Genomic DNA, 6,000 nt, shown 5'->3' on the forward strand with positions numbered 1-6,000 from the left:
CGAGCCTGAGAGGAAGCTTAAGTGGTCAATGCCAAAATTATCAAAGAATAGTTCTCTCACAGAGCCTGAGTTTGTGGTCACGTATGGGTATCTCAGGGTAGGGAAGTCTAGCAAGAGTGCCTGGAAGAAATGCGTGGTGGAAACAAGCATTTGGAAAGAAAACAGAAGATTAAATAGTACTTTCCCCTTGGTTGCTCTGAGCGGCTTGACAGCTGCACCATCTGGAGGGAGAGACGTTAAGCAGACCTCCCTTCAGAGTGTGTCCCAGTACAGAACTAAGGATTAGAGGAGTTGTCCTGCACACAAGACCTTAAAATGCCTAGGGTACTTTCAAACTGTTATATGCACACTAGAGATCCTGGCCATGACTGGTATCCTAATCAAACAGGTTTGGTTGTCTATCATGCTACATGAGCAATGGCTGGACCACAGAACAGTTGCCTGCACAGTTAGTATTTATGCATAGCCCTGTGTCATGATGATAACAGTGCTTTGAGATCTCCAGAGTCATTCTTTCCCCACATACATTTTTCAATCCTTTCCTTTGGAAGCAGATATTGGTATGAAACTCTCCATTTCACATTATGGGGATCACTAGGTCTGTTCTCATTTTTCCTTTACACAGACTCTTTCATAACCTCCCAGGAGACACCATCCTATGACACAAATGAGAACTGCCCTCCCTTACCTCTCAAGGAGCAGCTTCTGTGGGGGGCTTTGTCATAGCTATTAAGCACAGACCATGTACTTGGGCACTGTATAAGACACAAGAGATGACAAGTTTCCTGCTCCAAGCAGCTCATCTGCTGACCAAGTGGAACTCAGAGAGGCCCATGCCTTGCCATCAGCCAACTAAGAAGGAGGTGCTGAGAAGCTAATCTCAGAGACTCCTCTGCACAGACAGACATCAGAGAGGCTTATGCCAATGACATCAGATGAGTGGCGGATTAATGATTTTGCCACCCCTAGGCCCTGAAATAATTGTAACCCCGCTCACCCCGGCTCCACTGCAACTCCACCCTTTCCCCACTCCCATTCCAACCCCTTCCCCAAAGTCCTGCCCCAACTCCGCTCCCTCCCTACCCCTATTGGATCCCTTCCCCAAATCCTGGCCCCGGCCCCACCTCTTCCCCCAGCGTGCCACATTCCCCCTCCTCCCTTCCCCACGAAACAGCTATTTCGCGGCGCAAGCGCTGGGAGGGAGGGGAGAGAAACGGGACGCGGCAGCACGCTCGCAGAGGAGGCGAGCTGGAGCAGGGGAGCTTCTCCGTGGATGCTCAAATTTGCTGCCCCTTCAAATTTGTCGTCCTAGGCCTAGGCCTTGTCAGCCTAAGCAATAATACGCTGCTGCATCAAGGCAGAAGTGCTGAGCAAGTGTTGGCTTGGAGGCTAGTCCATCAAACTTGAGATGCTGAGCCAAGAACTTCAAACTTTGCCTCAACAATAGCCCAGCAAGATAGCCTGACATAGTCAATAACCTTACAAATGTCAGTGCCTTCATGTAGGGCCAGAAAAGCTAACGATGTTGATCCAATGACCTCACAGAGGGCTGCCCCTTAACATCAGGCCAGAAAGTTAGAGGTACTGAACCGGTGAGCTCAGAGGCCTATGCCATGATGTTAATCCAATAAGGTATAGGTACTTAACCAGTAAGTAACTCTATAGGGCCGGTATCTTCAACTAAGCCAGCAGTTCAGCGGAGACACAAGAGTGCCTTTGCAGAGGTCTGCGTTTTGACATCAGCCCATCAAGGTAGGGTGCCAAGTAGCAGTGTAAGTATGGAGTAGTGCTTTGAAGAGCAGCTCCCTCAGAGCACCACCTTTTCTTTGCCTGGGGAAGGGAGGACTCATCAGATGAGGGACTCTCAAGTGGGAGCAGCAATTGGCTGCCCAGGAGCAGAACTGATTGAAATTTCTCAGATGAAAAGTTTCCTCTACCTTAAAACTGGCCTCTCCTTGTTTTTGAAAAAAGGACATTTTAATGAAAAATTGTCACCATTTTCCAAACTGTTTTTCCTAACAATCATGGCTTATCAGATTTGATTTAAAAAAAAAAAATCCTGACATTTTTTGTTTAAACAAAAAATTACTTTAATATGATTTTTTTGAAAAATAAGGTCTGTGTAGAGCCCTGCTAAATGAGCCCAGCTTCAACATTTTCCACAAAACTGCATGTGCACTTTTCAGCCAGCTCTAGCAGGGAGATTCAGGGGCGCCAAGCATTCCTGCTAGTAGATGGGCCAGCACTGGCACCTGAGAGGAGAAAGAGGATTATCCACACTGGGAATTCCTTATGCGTTTCCTGTATCTTACAGGAAGATCTGGTTTCCTCATCTGTATCGAGGGGTAGAGAGAAAGGAAGCCACTTTCAGCTGTCCCTTCTTTCCAGGAGTAAAGGGACAGATCTTGCCATTGGCAGAGTCCATGGGAAACCAAATGGCCCCGTGAGTGCCTGCTCCCTTCCTGGTACTGCATGATGGGGAGGGCAGCTGGGAAAACAATTCACAGCTCCACACACTGCCTATGAATGGGCAAGCAAACACCACAAGTGTTTTGCTGGCTGTCAGTCTCTTTGGGGATAGGCAGTGGTGCAAGGGGAATTCATTTCTTACCGGTACGCTGCACCAGCTAAGGGCGGGGGGATGAGGAACCTCCCCATGTGACCCTCTCCATGTAACTCCTCATGTGACCCTGCCCCACCTGAGTCCAGCCCAGGGCCCCGCGCTCTCCCCTTCCTCACCCCTCCCCATTATCTATCCCATATTTCCTGGAGGGAGTTTGGGGGCTCTGTCCTCCTCCTGCTGTGCTGGGAGACTTCGGAACCACAGGGCTCTCCAGAACCGCAGTGGCGAAAGGAGCAGAACGTGGGGCCACCAGGCGGCCCCAAGCCAGCAGGTCCTCCGGCGCAGCTGTACCGCCCCCCGCCCTTCCACACAGCTGTGGCTCCTGAGTCCTGATTCCAGGGGGGCAAGGCTAGGAGTGGTACAGCTGTGCCAGGCTAGGAGTGGTACAGCTGTGTCAGAGGAGCTGCTGGCATGAGGTTCTGCTCCTTTTGCTGCTGCGATTCCTGGGAGAACCCTGAACTGCAGAGCTCTGCTGGGAACCACAGCGGCAAAAGGAGCAGAAAGTCAGGCGGCCCCTACTGTACAGGCCCCGGACAGGAGATGCAGGTACGCAGCTGTGTGGAAGGGCTGGGGACGATATAGCTCAGTTCAGGGATCTCCCGGGAAAGCAGCAGCGAAAGGAGCAGAACACCACGCCGGCAGCTCTACATCCAGCCGATGCAATGGACTAGCTCTTATTTTAGTCTACTTTAACCCTTAGTCAGAAGAAAGCCCACCAATCAGACACAGCACACCCAAGCTCCAGCCTCTCGCCGTTCACGTAGTTCCTGGGTTTGAGAGGCAACGAGTTCAGCATTCTTACTGGTGTCTGTATACAGTGGCAGGCTCCTGAGGGAAGGGATGTGAACTGTTGATGCCTGGTGAACTCTAATAAGAAGGAAGGTCCAGGTGTAGGAGCAGCATCAAAGTAGTCACATAAATAAGTTTAGGGGAAGGATATGAACATAGTGGTGAGGTGGAATTCAATGGCAGCTAAAGAACATGGGACATACTGATCTGACAGTAAGTTATGGGGCTCAGAACAGGAACTGTTGGTGACCTGAAATGGCCTGTGCTCCGCAAGAAGACAGACTAGATGAGCTAATGGACCTGGCTGGCCTTAACTTCTGTTCATTTGGCACAAGAGAGGAGGCTCTGCTCCCCAGTTCTGATGGCTTGCTCTGGTGTGGTGAAAAGATGTGGCACCATCTTGTGGTGACAGCATACAGCAGGAGGACACTAGATACCATGGCCCAGCTCAGTGGTTTTCCCAGGAATTGAAATTAAGGGGGCGGTATTCGAATTTACAGAGAGTGTGTGTGTCAGGACCAGTGAGATATATAAAAGAGATACGGATAAAGTAAATGTCTTGTTAGGATAATACAAATTTAACATAAGGATAATGCAAGTTGCACTGACACACATAATAGGTCTAGATTTCTGAAAAAAAAAATATAAATTTTAAAAAATGCATTTAATTTAAATTGACTTTTGAAAAGTCAGCCATCATGGGATAAGAGGGCAGTCCTTTCATGGATCAGTAACTGGTTAAAAGATGGGAAACAAAGGGTAGGAATAAATTATCAGTTTTCAGAGTGGAGAGAGATAAATAGTGGTATCCCTGAGGGGTTGGTACTGGGACCAGTACTGGACAACATATTCATAAATGATCTGGAAAAATGGGTAAACAGTGAGGTTGCAAAATTTGCAGATGATTCAAAGATAGTTAAGTCCCAGGCAGACTGTGAAGAGTTACAAAGGGATCTCACAAAACTGGGTGACTGGGCAAAAAAATGGCAGATGAAATTCAATGTTGATAAATGCAAAGTAATGCACATTGGAAAACAATCTCAACTACACATACAAAATGATGGAGTCTGAACTACCTGTTACCATTCAAGAAAGCGATCTTGGAGTCATTGTGAATAGGTCTCTGAAAACATCCGCTCAATGCGTAGCGGCAGTCAAAAAAGCAAACAGAATGTTGGGAATCATTAAAAAAGGGATAGATAATAAGATAGAAAATATCATATTGCCTCTATATAAATCCATGGTATGTGCACACCTTGAATACTGTGTGCAGATCTGGTCACCCCATCCCAAAAAAGATATATTGGAATTGGAAAAGGTACAGAGATGGGCAATTAAATGATTAGGGGTATGAAACATGAGGAGAAATTAAAATGACTGGGAATTTTCAGCTTAGAAAAGAGACGACTAAGGAGGGATATGATAGAGGTCTATAAAATCTTGACTGGTGTAGAGAAAATGAATAAGGAAATGTTATTTAATCTTTCGCATAACACAAGAACTAGCAGTCACCCAATGAAATTAAAAAAACAAAAGGAAGTACTTCTTCACACAACATAAAGTCAACCCAGGGACCTCTTTGCCAGGGGATGCTGTGAAGACCAAAACTATAACAGGATTAAAAAAAGAACTAGATAAATTCCTGGAGAATAGATCCATCAGTGGCTATTAGTCAGGATGGGGAGGGATGCAACATCATGCTCTGAGTGGCCCTAGCCTGTTTCCCAGAAGCAGGGGATGGGCAACAGGGGATGGATCACTTGATGATTACCTGTTCTGTTCATTCCCTCTGAAGCACCTGGCCTTGACCACTATTGGAAGACAGGATACTGGGCTATATGGACTATCGGTCTGACCCAGTATGACCATTCTTATATAAAAATTAATTATAATAATAAAAATGTTTCGTACAGAAACTCCCCAACATAATGACCTCTCAAGGTAGCAACAATGTGAGATAACCTTGGCAAATAATGCATTTTAAAAATGTTTCTTAGTAGGCCAAGAAAAGTTTCCATTCCCAGTCAGAAATCTAACATTCCAGAGCAAAGTCACTAAAATATATAGTCCAACAAACAAATGTTTGTTTAACATGCCCCTCACTTTTCCCTCTACCTCACCCACTCACCGGTGTTGTCCTTGGTCAGTGGTGACTCAGAGTTCAGAGGTGCTTTCACATGAGTACATCTCCCAGATGAGGGGCAAGAAGGCACCTTGCTCGTTCCTCCAGCTGCTCACTGTTCACTGGCCACTGCTGTTCATTGTGCCACCATTCACTCCACCACTCTGTTGCCAATGGCTCTGCACAGTCATCTTCTGCTGCCACCTGCTACTGTGACCTCTGCGAGTTGGTCTCTTGAGGGTCCACCCAGCTCTCAGTGATTTCAGCTGAGCTCTCAGTGGGGGGAACTTCCCTGCTAGTGCAGTCGGGGCCATCTCTTCCACAGAAACACTGTCCCCACAGCAGGACTAAACATTTAGACCTGATTGTCAGTGATTTCAGCTGCAGTGGTCACTTAACAGAACAAAAGACTCTCTATGGAGCCTAATCAGCTCTGTCTTTAAACAGTGAAGAGGGACAGGTCCCC

Source organism: Chelonoidis abingdonii, chromosome 1, assembly GCF_003597395.2.
Source record: "Chelonoidis abingdonii isolate Lonesome George chromosome 1, CheloAbing_2.0, whole genome shotgun sequence".
In the NCBI taxonomy this organism is placed as follows: Eukaryota; Metazoa; Chordata; order Testudines; family Testudinidae; genus Chelonoidis; species Chelonoidis abingdonii.